Source organism: Sceloporus occidentalis, unplaced genomic scaffold, assembly GCF_023333645.1.
Source record: "Sceloporus occidentalis isolate IW3139 unplaced genomic scaffold, rSceOcc1.0.p SCAF_6, whole genome shotgun sequence".
Taxonomy (NCBI): Eukaryota; Metazoa; Chordata; class Lepidosauria; order Squamata; family Phrynosomatidae; genus Sceloporus; species Sceloporus occidentalis.
In genome coordinates, this window is record NW_028316986.1 from 70,631,321 (window position 1) to 70,645,558 (window position 14,238).

Consider the following 14,238-nt stretch of genomic DNA (forward strand, 5'->3'; position numbering starts at 1 on the left):
GGGCAGAGAGGGTAAAGGGGGCAGTGTCCTGGGAAAGTGGCCAAGTAAGCTGATAGCAACACACTCAGAGTTAGATAACGTTCCAAAGTCAAATGAAACAGCAAAGGTCTGTGCAAACAGTTCTCAGGCAAGAGCCCAAATGCACAAACCAGAGGGCACAGCCAAAGAGAGAAGTCAACAATTCAAATTCCAGGGTTTTAGAAAGCGTCGAGATGAGTAAGCAAATCCAAAGGTCAAGAAGTCCAGAAAGACATGGCAACTAGCAATCCAAGGAGCAAGGTTTCTAGCCAAGAAAATAAGGTCAGGATCAAGCGTGGTTTCGCAGGGAAGCTCCGATAATCTCTGACACCAAGGTAGGCATTCTGCACCTATTTAAATTCCTAAACTGCAGGAACCCAGCTGGGTGTTTTTGATAAAGCCTCCTCAATGCCAGAGCCCCCCCCCCCCCTTTCTGCTCATCACTCACTGAAGGTAGGTAATGTAGGTGCTGCTGTCTGTTCTCCCTGATTCATGCCTGAAGGCTCTGTTGCCGGGAGGCTTGGCTGCTGAGCCTCCTTGGAAGCCACAAATTCTTCTGGAGGTGTCAGGGGCAAACTAGGGCCAGGTTCAGGTTCAGGCTCAGCTTCCAGCACAGGCCCAAGTTGAGGCTCTGGCTCAGCCTCCTCATCTTCCTCCTCCTCAGCCTGGCTGGGCATGACAGGCAGTAGGGTGGCCTTCAGTCAAAGTAATGGTGTGCAAGAAAGACGAGGGGAACCAGCAGCCTTTACATCCATGGTGGGGATGAGGGTTGCATCAAACATGTATTTTCAGGGTCCCTTAAAACCACAGCACAGCCTCACTAATTGCTTCGTGTGGTGGTGTCTTTAGCTCTTCACCTGTCCATGAAAGCTCACTTCCTTAGCCGCATCTTTTGCTAGTAGTGGCAGCAGCAGTTGGAAAACTCTCACAAGACTTGGGTGCAGGGCATCATTTCTGTGGCTGAATGGTGCTGCTTTGGAACAGACTGAATAACTAGAGTGAGGAGTTAGAGCCTGTGAAGGCAGGCGAGAAGCAGTGGCAAAAAAAGAGCTTTCAGATTTGTGACCCAGATTATGCTTTCTGAGCTTTGCCAGGACTTGGCTGGCAGGTTGGAGCTAGGCTGCTGCTTCTGCTTTCTTTTGTGGGACAGGCTGAGAGAAGAGATAGCAGAAGAAACAATGTTGGGGCTGGCACAACTTGAAGCTGTGTGGCACATCTTTGGGGAAGGTGGGGAGAAGTATCCGGAGTCAATTTCTGGAATGGGTCCTTTCTCTTGGAATCGCTCCTACAATTAAAATTTCTCCCTTTCCCCATCCATGCCAGTCTCTAGTCCAGAGCATGTGGCCTCTGTGAAAAATCTATACATACACTGGCTGTGCCGTTATCTGCTAAAGCAAAGGATTAGGAATCCTTCTCAGTCACTGCTCTCCTTGCACCCAGTCACCCTGGCAGCAGCTACTGAGCAGCCAGTCGAGCAGCAACCAAGAAGTATCACTACCCCAGCCTTTACTGCAAGACTGGCATTGGCAAGATGTTCTCAGCCACTGCTCAGTCAGCTGCTTGGTTGCTACTCTCAAGGTGAGTAGTCAAGGATCAATGACTGAGATTGTTTTGAATCTGCAGTAGAACAGTAGACCTAACATCAAGAAATAGGTGCTGAGGGCCCTAGGATTGTCACCAAAGTGAAAAAAGGGCAGTAGCCCAAAACCATTTGAGGACCACTGGCATAAAAGTACAGAGTACACTGAGAGATTAGTGTACTTGAGAATGTCCTTAGTATTTGTAACAAGCATTTGGTAAACCATGAAGACTCACTGAAAGGTTGCCTGATTGTTGACTGTGCCAAAGTGATACAAATTCTGTAAATTATGCATTGATTATACCATATAATTGCAGGTAGGTGTGTACACTATAATACAAATTTCAAAGTTCCTATTGTAGTAAAATCTTTATTAAGACAACCAAAAACTCTCTGTGCAAGCTTTCAGAATCAAAGTTTCTTAATCCAGTACTACCGTTGATCAGAGGGAATAGTCATTGATGAAACAGTCTTAGTTTATGATTGTGTAAACACTTCTTACTCCACTATTTTAAAAAACCCACTGAGTGGCTTATTCCCTCCAACCAAAGGTGAATCCATCCTTCATTCGACTTGTGAAGCTATCCAAAATGGCTTTATTTGACTTGTTTTGTCTCAAGCACCAAATCCAACTCCAGCCCAGACAATGCAGCGACTACCTGAGGTACTCACTGTTTTCTTCCTACAGAGCCTGTTTGTGAGCCAAGTTTGAGGTTTCAAGGGAGTCTCCTTGAAATTGAGAAGCTCAGATGAAGAGCCAAAATTTCCTCAAATGGAAAACCCCAGATGAACAACCAAATGTTGTTGTTCAGCTTGTATTTTTTTTCCTTACTCCTAGTGCACCCAGGGCTGTTGGAGTGAATTTGATAGTCTCTAGTCCCTTCCTCACGAACCATCTAACTATAGCATGTAGGTTGCATTCTTCTGGCATCAATTTGCTTCTCTTGCCACCATTCTTCACAAAATTTTTGTGTTCCTTTTAAAATCCTTGCCTGATGAAGAAACTTTGGTTTTGAAATTTGAAATTTTACAGCACAGTTTCTTCCTTTCTATTTGGTCTAATAAAGTTATTACAACATTGTGGATTTAGCAGTATAATGCTAGCATTATGTCTTGATGTCTGAGCTTAAACTGGGAGAAACTCCCAAGAATTTACATATTTCACAAGTGATCAAAAAAAACACATTAATATCTTTCTCAGCTGTGAGACACTGCCTTAATATTATAAAGATGAGATTATTTGGGATGACATGTATTTCTCTGTTTCAGCTTTCTCTTGTTTACCAATAAATAACGCACATTCTGTTAGATGTAAGATCCTCTTTCATGACCTTTCCCAACTGAGGGTTTATTGGATGAGATGGACTTCAGCTTCTATCATCCACAGCAAGCATCCCTTCTGACAGTGCTGACTTGTGAAGGTAGTAGTTGTGAAGGGTGCCTCATTGAGGAAAATTTCCTTTTCATGTAAACTGAGTACAAATATTTTTGAAGTCTCACTACAGTCAAATCTAAAAGGTTCAAATCTCTTTCACATGGAAGTAGTTCAGTTCCTGAACATAGAATGAGGGGATGCATATTTCCCACTTTTAAGATATTGTAGTAGGATAACATCACCAATCCTGACATCAAAGGACTTAAATGTTTCTTTGCTACAGAGAAGGCCAGGTACAAAACTGATTTATATTTAATTGTTTTCTCTTCTTTAGGTACTGTTTCAGCCTCTGACATAGCTGCATTCATTGTCATGATATATTTCTTCCTCTCTGAAGTCATTGTTACTGGTGAAAGTAGAAAAACAAAAAAGATGCAGATGAATTGTCTTCCCAGATATCCAGGTGGGGAAGGATCAGAGAAAAAGCTTCTTTCTTGACACCAAACTAGGGCCAGGTTTCCAAGAAAAGACAACTTTTTATTAGTCCAGACGTTTTTTAAAAGGGAGTGGGATCAATTTGTGTACCCTCAAAACATAGACCTTCTGGAATAAGCAAAAATCTATCTAAATGAAAAAGCATTTGCCTGCCAGGGGCAGTAGAGGAGGATAAGGGCCAGTCTACTATGGGACAGAGTTCACAGATTAGGAGCAGCCACTGAGATGTGTCCTCATTGGATGTGTCTGTGATAGTTGTGGGACCAAGAGATCCATGTTACCCAAATTGCAAGGACCCTGTTATTTAACAACACTATGTTCCTTTGATGACAGCACTCTGGGCCTTTTTATCCTACTTATGCCACCAATTTGTCAAGATCACTTTTTTCTTTACCACTAAGGTGTTGTACAGACAGCGTGTCTGTCTGACATCAAAACAAGACCAAATTGGCAGTGCCTATGCAGGCTTATTTAAAGGGCAAAATGTGTCCTGGGACAGATTCTGGGATTAAAATGAAGTCTCCAGGAGAGAAGAATAAGAAGGGAACTTGTAAATGGCTGGACAATCAGTGCAAATGTCTCTGGACAATGGAGTATCTCTTCCAGAGGGAAATGTATTTGGGTTTCTGTTCTTGTGTAATCGCAAGATCTGTCATCCACCATTACTCATCTTGGGGTAACAAGAATCTTAAAACTCACACAGGCTCATGTAGAGAGATATGATTTTTCAGACAGCTGGAACTCAAACAATATAGGGCTTTATGGATCATAACCATAACTTTCATTTTTGCCCAGCATGTGGGTGTCATCAGTGGTTCTGCCCTTGACTGGAGGACTTTTGTTTCCAGCAATGATGGCTACCTACATGCCTGACATGTGGATTTTTTTCTGAGTGAGGTGTTATTCTGCTCCAATGTGAGCTGTCTATTGTAACAGAAAAGAGAAATATAACAAGGAATAAGGGGGAAAGTATACTAAAATATTTGTGCTTGGACCAATTATCATATTTGGAAATGACCAACAAATGTCTGAACACACTCTGAAAACCCCTGTACAGCACAAAAGGCATATTCATGATTTGCTTTATTATCATTTCTGTTGTCGATATGTGACTGTTCTTGCATTTAAGTAATTATGAGTAAGTAAATTATGAATACATTACTCACATTTGGTGTGTGCAAGAAAATGAATTTTCTCAGCTACAAACGTTACGAGGGTATGCTCAGTGTTGGAGTAATAACAAGCCATCAACTCAGCTCTTAGCCAAATAGCCACAAACAGCACATTTTCCACATATATATTACCACCAAGTTATCCACACATATTTAATGTGCAATCTGATTTCCTACCACTGGGTGTAGCTCTTGACCATGTAAAGAATCTCAGCTTGTATTTCAAATTGATGAGTAAACATCTGTTTGGAAGGGCCTGCATGGTATAGTGGTTTAATTGTTGGATTAGGACACTGGGGGACCAGGTTTTGAATCCTCACTTTGTCATGGAAACTCACTGGGTGACCACTCTCTCAGCTTCAGAGAAAGGCAAGGGCAAACACTCTCTGAACAAATTCCTCCAAGAAAACCTTGTGATAGAGTCATCCTAGAGTTGCCATAAGTCAGCAATGACTTAGGGTCATCATATGTCAGAAATGACTTGAAAGCAAACAACAACAATAACAACAACATCTATTGAGGTGGATTTAAGCTGTTTACAATATATGCAAGGGAATGGTCAAAAGCATGTGTAAGAGCTCTTTGTCATTAGACTAGCCAATTTGTGTAATAATTTTAGGACAGCAAGAAATGTGTTGTTGTTAACTGCCCCCAAGTCAACCTCGATTCACGGCACCCCTGTGGATGAGACATCTCCAAGACCCTCTCTCCTCCACAGGAGGACAAGGCACCGCAAATTGTAGGACATTGAAGAAAAATGTAGGACATTACAACATAAAGCCTAAAAACATCCACTTATATATAAATTTATGCTTCTTAGTCATTCTCTAAATGGAGTACATTTTGGAATTCTTCCTGGAAAGAAGACTGAAATATAGGACATGTCCTGGAAAAGGAGGACATCACCCAGGCTGCTCAAGTCCTGCAAATTCATGCTCAGGACATCCCTCACTGAATGTAGCCATCTGGCATGTGGTCTCTTTCTACTACTCTCAACCTTTCCCTGCATTATTGTCTTTTCTAGGAACTGTTCTAGTTCCCATTTGTTTGCCTTTTTAACTGTCCATAGTATCCTCAGCACTCTTCTCCAGCACCACATCTCAAATGAATTCATTTTCTATTCATCTACTGTTTTCACTGTCCAACTCTCACATCTGTACGAGGTGATGGGGAATACAATGGCTTGGATGATTCTAACTTTAGTGCTCAATTGTATATCTTTGCTCTTTTAGATCTTGTCTAGTTCTTTCATGGCTGCCCTTCCCATTCCTAGTCTTCTTCTTATCTCTTGACTTCAGTCTCCTTTCTCTTCAATGTTTGATCCAAGGTACAAGGAATCTTTATTTTGATTTCCTCGTTGTCAAGACTGAATTTATGTAGGTCTTCTGTGGTCATAATTTTTGTTTTATTTATGTTCAGCATCAAATTTGCCTTTGCACTTTCTTCCTTGATCTTCCTCAGTAATTTTTCGAAGTTCATGATGTTTTCCACTAGCAATACGGTGTCATCTGCATATCTTACATTCTTGATGTTCCTTCCTCCTATCTCCACTCATCCTCCTTCTAGGTCTAAGCCTGCTCTTTGTATGATATTTTCTGCATACAAGATGAACATGTAGGCTGATAGAACGTAGTCTTATCTGACCCTCTTGCCAATTAGGAACCCTTCTGTTTCTCCATATTCTGTTCTAACAGTGGCCTCTTGTCTTTAATATATATTTCTCATCAGAACTGTCAAATCTAGTGGGTCTCCCATGTCTCTGAGAGCATTCCACAGCTTTTCATGATCGATGCAACTTTGCTATAGTCTATAAACCACATGCTGATTTTTTGGAATTCTTTGGGAATACGAAGACATGCTACACAAAAAATATTTATGACCTCACTGCTGGTGCTCAGAGTGGTGGTGTGCATACCAGTGATCATCAGCACACCACTGGCTGCATGTTCACAGCGGGGGGGGGGGGGGGAGAGTAAATGAAGTAATATAATACAAGTATAATACTAGTCTCATCCAGCACATGGGGAGGGTTGCTAGTCCACCACACAGGATAGTTTTAAAAGCACTGCTCTACACTCAGATGCCGTGCAACATTATTATAGATTCAGGTTGCAAAAAATAAATTGAAAATCACTTCTGGAAATGATCTGACAGTTGAAACAAATTGGTTTATTCATACAGCCTTTTAAGGAACCAATCTGCTGGCAGAATCCATTAAGATCTCTGAAAATATGCAGACAGTCTATTGTTGTGTTCCTTCTACAAGTGTATACATGCAAGGGATCATTTTAAAAGTGTTCTGGTGGGATGCCAATTAACATCAAAACCTTTAATATATATATAAAAATATTTAAATACAGATGAGCTCAGGGCTTAGAAGCTGTATTCAGGAAAAACTAAATGAAAGGAAATGTGCCAGGAATGATTATCTGCTGGCATAATTAGCTGCTTTTCTCCTAGACTCCTCCTAATTTGATTGCATCTTCTTTTTGTTTCTGCCAGCCTTTGCAGCATGTGGAATTTTTTATATGAAAAATTAAATCTGCTCATTATAATTGCTTCGGAAATAGTGATCATTCAGACAGAAAAATGCCAGCTCAGCTACAGTCTGCTTTGACTGCCATTGCTTCTGAGGGGGATAATAATATCCTAATAGCTGTGGATTGGTAAATTCTGAAGTACAGTCCCTTATCTGGACAGACCCTATAGCGACACATCTAAAGAAAGTTCAAACATGCAGGGAAACTGTAATTTCCTTTAAAAAAAAACTAGTAGTTTACATTTCTTCTCTTTTGTAAAGCTAATAATTCTTGTCCACTCAAGACCAAACCATTCCAAAATGCTTTGAATTACAACAGGAATCATTCATAGCAATATACTGTTGCTGGGAAACTCCTTTTCCCTTCCAGCTAATGTTGGAATTGCAGTTAAACTCAGAGGGAACAGCAATAACTGGAGGAATGGGGAATGCAGATAATATTGTTGTCCCTGCTCATCAAGAAGTCTTTAACTATGAGGCTCCACTACACGGGTAAATTTTTGTTGTTGTTTTTGTGTATCTTCAAGTCATTTTCAACTTATGGTGACCATAAGGTGAACTTTTTTGGGGGGGGCAAGATTTGTTCAGAGGGGGTTTGCCATTGCCATCCTCTGAGGCTGAGAGAATGTGACTTGCTCAATGTCACCCAGTGGGTTTCATGGCCAAGTCAGGATTTGAACCCTGGTCTACAGAGTTACAGTTCAACACTCAAATACTACACTGGCTGTCATCAGTAAATGCTAACACATTAAAGAAATGCATCAGGATCTTCAATAGAAAACTAAACCTAACATATTTGGGTAAAACCATACAAGGTATCAAATATAATGTAAAAAAATCAACAAAAGTAACTAAGAAAAATACAGAGAGTAATTACTAATTATACAATGAACTAAAATTGCACAAACCAAAAAATATCAAGGGTGTAACTAAGAATTATATAATCATATGCGGAAAGTAACAGACAGTGTTTTGCAAAATCCACTTTGCTGACAAATAGTACTTACAATGTCAGTACTTGACTGAATAACTAAAGTGCTAAATAAAAGTCCATGAAAAGAATTGTCTCTACCGCATCTTCAAGTTTTGTATCCAGGGGTAAACACTACTTGACTTCATTAAGTCAAGCTATAGTAGTGGAATAATAAGCAAATCAACTTCACAAAGAATAGTCTTTATCACAATAACTGCAAGTCCTGTATCCTGGAATAAACACAATTTCACTTCCTCAGGTGTCAAGTATGAATATATTCTAAAGTATATACATTATAAAGATTTGTTCTAGGAAGTCAGGAAGTGAGGTAGTGTTTACTCCAGGATACAAAACCTGAAGTTATTAAAATTATATTTGGTTCCTTGTATGGTTTTCCTCAGGTTGGTTAGCTCTAGGTTCCAAAACACACTGCAGAAATAATTCAGTCTGAGACCGCATTAACTGCCCTGGTTCAGTGCTAGAGAATCCTGGGAACTGTTGTTTATTGTGCCACCAGAACTCTCTGACAGAGAAAGCTAAACGTCTCTCAAAACTCCAGTTCCAAGGATTCCCTAGCATTGAGCCAATGCAGTTAAAGCGGTGTCAAACTGGATTATTTCTGCCATGTATATTGGATCTTAGTCCACTACACCAGTGCCGTTATAAAGAGAGAGAGGGAGAGGAAATCAGGTGATTGCCAAACCTCTGATTAATATCAAATATTACTTTCTGTTTGTAGGGTGGAATGGTATTAGAATGAACCATGCTCTACAAGTCCATCATTCAGTTTTCACCTCAGTTACAAGTTCATTCTGTGGTGGTAGGCAGAAGCTAAGCAGCATTTTGGTGGGTGTGGGAGAGTATATTTTCAACATGGATCCTTTCCCCTTTATACACCAAAATTCCATCCTATAAATATAAGTTAATGCAGCTGAACAAGATGTAAGGAAGTATATATGTGTGCAAGTGGGAGGTAAGGTAAGGAACTAGATATTTGCTCATACAGCACATACACACACACACACACACAGAGTGAATCTTGCCATCAACTCTGGCTTCCATGTTCCTGGGATGACTGTCCCTGATGCAAGAAAAATATTGACAAGCTGGAACATGTCCAGAGAAGGGCAACCAAAATGATCAAAGGTCTAGAAACCAAGGAATGACCCTTTCACAGGGGTCGCCTAAGACCATCAGAAAACACATATTTCCAATGGTCTTAGGAACCAAGACACCGCCCCTCTATGGTTGGGGGTTACCACAACATGAGAAACTGTATTAAAGGGTTGCAGCATTAAGAAGGCTTAGGGAATGCTTGTTCACTGATAAGCCGTATAGAAATGTACTTGCTATCGCTTGCTATTGCTATTGTTATTCACAGGAGAAATATTGGATGAATGTGATGTTGTGTGAAAATCTTTGTGTGATCATGCTATAATGATGGGAGTATTCCATTCTTCACCTGTTTTATAACCCCATGTGATAATCTCCAGAGGCTCTTCTCTTAAAAAATGAATCTTATGTGAAGTAATATGGAACTGATGACAAAAGGGAGTGGAGTTCCTGCACCCCCCTGCTCACTCAATCAATTTTTAGAACACCTGAAAATGGCTTGGGTCACATAGAGAAACACACATCTCTTTCACCTTATTCAGGCATTACCACATACAGAAGTGGGTTATTGTAGAGTTGTTTCCTTCACATATATTTCCATCACCCTCCAAACATGTGAAGAGGAGAGTTCCTTTGGTCCATGGAGACTCTCCACACAGTTTCAAACTCTTGAAAATCAGGACTTAAAATTGTGAGGAGGAAGAGTTTCACATTAATTGCATCTCATCACCAGCTACTAGTCATTGGTCATCTTTGAAATTACCTTGTAATCCAATCAAGTTTACTTTTTCCTGGGAGACTGCTTGATGTGACACAGTAGGCCCAGACTGGATTAGTCTTTATGCCTGTTTAAAATGAAACTAAAGAGAGGATTATAAAGAATAAAGGTTATCAGTTTTGTTCTGTGATAGCCGATTAATTCCTCAGACACCACAATTTAAACCCACAGCAGACAAACTAAATCCTAGAAAGTTCTACAACTGCAAAACTAGCTTCTCTGCCCAACAGAATAATTTTCAAAGATTATATTCATGCTCTGACATGCTATATTACAGTCATTCTATGGGTTCATCCCACAGTAAAAGTTAAAGACCCACAGCCATGTGGATGGATACTGTTGTCTGTGTCATTGGCATGGAATTGTTGCTTAGTCCAGGCAGGCAATTCACAAGAACAATGAATTTAATTGGTATGAAGCAGAAGATAGCAGGACTTCAGATGGTAGATCTATTTGATCCAAAGAGTCCAGAGAAATTGAAGGCTTTCATGGCCAGCATCCATAGTTTTTTGTGGGTTTTTCAGGCTATGTGGCCATGTTCTAGAAGATTTTCTTCCTGAGGCATCTTCTCTGAAGATGCCAGCCACAGATGCAGGTGAAATGTCAGAAAGAAACTCTTCTAGAACATGGCCACATAGCCCAAAAAACCCACAAAAAAACTATAGACCAGAGAAACCCAACCTCAAGAGTACCACTGAAATATTCAAGGAATACTTCTGTTGATTTATACCTATAATTAAAAAGGCAAATTTCCTTGAAGAGTTCTATAGGAAAGAGTTGTTGTACAGGGAAGAGTTTATTTATATATGGTGTGCATCTCTCTCTCTCTCTCTCTCTCTCTCTCTCTCTCTCTCTCTCTCTCTCACACACACACACACACACACACACACACACCAAATTCCAAAACAATGGGGAAGCATGCATCCATGTTGTCTATTGCTATGCAAAGGGATCTTGTACACCTTTAAGATTCTGTGCAAAATATGTTGTAGTAGTTAGTCTCAAGATCCTTTTGCATACTGATATGCCAGAATAACACAACTATCTCTGAATTCTATGTGGTTTACAGTTGGCCCTCTGTATCCATGGATTCTTTATCCACAGATACAAGCATCCATGGCTTGAAAATATTTTTCAAAAAGTATAAATTATAAATAGCAAAACTTGCTTTTGCCATTTTATGTAAGGGACACCATTTTACTATGCCATTGTTTTAAATGGGACTTGAGCATCCATTGATTTTAGTATCCATGGGGGGTCCTGGAACCAAACTCCAATTGGTAACAAGGGCCTACTGTAATTCAATTTGCTTTTGGGTGTTCCAGCCTCCGATCAAGATTAGTGAAAGCATTGTGCTTTCTAGCCAATTTCAAAGCACACTTAATTCCTTTGTAGTTCTCAGCTGTAGTTCACTTGCATCATGAAACTCCACACTACTCTTGCATCCTTCCTTTAGATGATATCAATGTCCATTCAGACAGGGGATTCAGTAAAGCTTTGAGCTCCATCAGCTTGTTGCTGCTGCTGTTGTGCTGCTGTTGTTTTGTTTGCTTCAAGTTCTCACTAATTTATGGCAACCACACCTATTATGGAGTTATCTTTTCAAGAAAAAGCTGAAATGAAAAAATGGTTGCTATCACATTATCAGTGTGTAAACTCAGCATGTAAGACTGTCATCAAGAAAGAATTGTGCAGGTTTCCCACAGAATATGCTCACTGAGAGCAAAGTACATTGCTCTACACTTCTGCTTGTCTTTGTAAAAACTCCATGATAAGAGTTTTTGGGCACACATACTTTTGCAAGTGTGTCTGTGTTTGTCCTTGAACTTTACATGTTGTTTGTGTGCCTTCAAGTTCTCACTGACTTACGGGAACCACACCTATTATGGAGATATCTTTTTCAAGAAGAAGATGAAATGAAAAACGGTTGCTATCACATTATCAGCTGAAAGTATCAATTATAGATTCCACATTAGCAGGAAAGATATAACAGAACTGAAAATATCCATCCAAATAGGTCCAAACTATACTTTATGACTTGGGTTATAATCTTAAATATATAAAAAGGATAAATGGGGGGGGGCAGGGATGAACATAGCAGCACATTTAAAATTAACTGGTTTTTATTTTAGCATGACCTTTCGTGGATATAAATGCAATGATATCAAAGCCTCAAGTTATAAAGCATAGTGATACAGTTGTGGGAACAAGACAGACCCAAAAACATGTGAGGATCCACAGAGTGAAGGTCATTATTTGCATTTTGCTGGGTCCTATTGAGTTTGTTCCCACTCCCACAACTGTATAAATATGCTTTATAACTTGAGGCTTTAATGTCACTTTGTACTGCATCTGGAGAAGTGGACAGATATCCATGAAAGCTCATGCCAAAATACATTCCTCTCCCCCCCCCCTTCCTCCTTTTTTATTCTGCAAGAGACTAAAATTGCTACTTCTTTGAAATCTTAAATGAGTTTGCTGGAAAATATGGGTATAAATAAATGGACTGTTTTTTGGGTGGAAATGTTTAGGTTCAACTGATAAGCTTTGATCATTGCTAGATCATATGCACCCCACCTCCCAAAAACACTCATGAAAAAATGCCCCTCAAATTCTGAATGCAACTCTTCCCATGCTGTCATTTGGGTAGATTAGTTAGTAACAAAAAGAGAAACTGGAATTTTGACATATCTGTGGTGAGTTATTATCCTCTGAGTTTCCTGTGAGAAAAAAATAGCTGAAAAAAGGTGTGGCTATTTGCATGTGAAGAAAATGAAATTTCTGCATTTCTATTTTATTTACATTGACAGTGTCATCTCAGGGAGTTACTGACAAAATGCTTAGTACTGCTTCTCCAACCTTTATCCAACTATAGGCAAACATGTCACTTAATCTGAAGACATCTAACTGCAAATGGCATTCACCCCAACCCATAAATGCCAAAATTTATTTTTAACCAAAGCTACCCAAGTAACTTTGATAAATGGAAAACAAAATATCACAAGCACACTTACCATCCCTGGAAGAAAACATAATAAGCTATTAACAGTTTACTGTCTTTCTTGACACCTCATATATGCTGTATGACAGGGATGCTTTATTCTATCTAATGGTAGGATTGGTTCTGTTTCAAGTTAACTGTTTTATGCTTGCTCAGCAGATTATGGCATCCAGTAGATTTATGGGGAATCATTGTTACAGTTAGCACTCTTATCTAGACTGCACTTGTGTTAAAAAAAAAAAACACCACCCCCACCCCCCATCTTTCATTTGATGTGCCTCTGTTCTTGAATCAAAAATCTGAGCAAGTTTTCCCTTTGGTACCCAGATCATTTTCAGACTCTCTGAAGAAGAAGGGGGAAATCTCCTCTTCTAACTGGAGCCCTCCATGTGCCCTGAAAACCAGATGTGGAGGGCTAGGAAACCCTAGACCAGGTTTTCTAAACCTTGGATAGCCCTACAGGAAAAGTAATGAAAATGTTCATGCACCACAAGTATAACATTGTATTTAGGTTCATACAGTAAATATACAGCCATAGACTAAAACTGTAAAACCATTATGAGCACTTAAAATGACAAAGTGCCTAGCCAATATTGAGAGAATTTTAGGGGTTGGGAGTATGCACGCGTATGCAACCTAGGCTTATCAGAAAGCTTTTCAAGGACTGTCTGAATACTTCTGGCCCTAGGAGAATGCAATAAGACACATCTTCAACAGTTAAACACATGCCTGTCCCATGAGTAAAAAGATGGGATATGGTGTGTGCAATAATCTCCGTTTTTGAGAGTGAAATGACATAAGAGAAGGCACTAAACCAGGCTTCCTGGGGAGAGCATTCCATGCTTGTCCTGTAGCCATTAAGAATACCTTTTCTCTTGTTGCCAGATGATGGAGAATAAACAGAGCGGGACTCCTAAAGAAGATCATAGTGTATGAAAAGAAACATATGGAAAGAACGATCATTTGGGTGATGCAATCTCAAGCCATGAAAGGATGTACAAGTCAAAATCCATAGCAGGGATGTCAAATTTCAAAACCAGCCCAGTAGAAAAATTCAGAAATAATGTCTGTAAAAATTGCCTGGAATAGAGCTTAGGGGGAGAAATCACTTTTTTGGGTTGCAGCTAACTGAAGGATTCTGGAAGTTGTCATTTTTTAAAAAAAAAATCCTAAACTCTAACGTAGAGACAAGTTC

General features: G+C 39.7%; 1 long non-coding RNA gene across 1 annotated transcript in view; it reads left to right on the forward strand.

The window, feature by feature from the left end:
- Positions 1-260: 260 nt before the first annotated feature.
- Positions 261-14,238, forward strand: part of LOC149310911 (uncharacterized) — a 38,056-nt gene continuing 24,078 nt past the window's right edge. The window contains exons 1-2 of the long non-coding RNA XR_016281738.1: positions 261-353; positions 3,307-3,435. This is a non-coding gene — a long non-coding RNA (uncharacterized LOC149310911). The remainder of the gene's footprint in view (positions 354-3,306; positions 3,436-14,238) is intronic.